The sequence below is a fragment of the Nematolebias whitei genome, chromosome 15, assembly GCF_014905685.2.
Source record: "Nematolebias whitei isolate Nwh7 chromosome 15, NemWhi1, whole genome shotgun sequence".
Taxonomy (NCBI): Eukaryota; Metazoa; Chordata; class Actinopteri; order Cyprinodontiformes; family Rivulidae; genus Nematolebias; species Nematolebias whitei.
This window is the reverse complement of record NC_056512.1, coordinates 20,854,130-20,854,367: the sequence shown is the minus strand read 5'-3', so window position 1 is coordinate 20,854,367 and position 238 is coordinate 20,854,130.

The following is a 238-nucleotide window of genomic DNA, read 5'->3' as shown; positions in this document are numbered from 1 at the left end:
ACAAATAATAAGTTAAAAATAACGTTATTATAAAGCTGCAATCCATTTCAACAGAGAGTTTATTTTTATCAGATGTAGATGTTCTTATTTTGGCTCTGGACCCATGATTTGGTCTTTGTGGGCTGTTAGACCATCAACCAGTGGATTGCAGAGACTTGTCTTCCTACCAGCAGGACGGCTGTAGCATTAGTTTCAGTATCCATGCTGCAAACACACGTTCTGTACTTAAATATCTTAA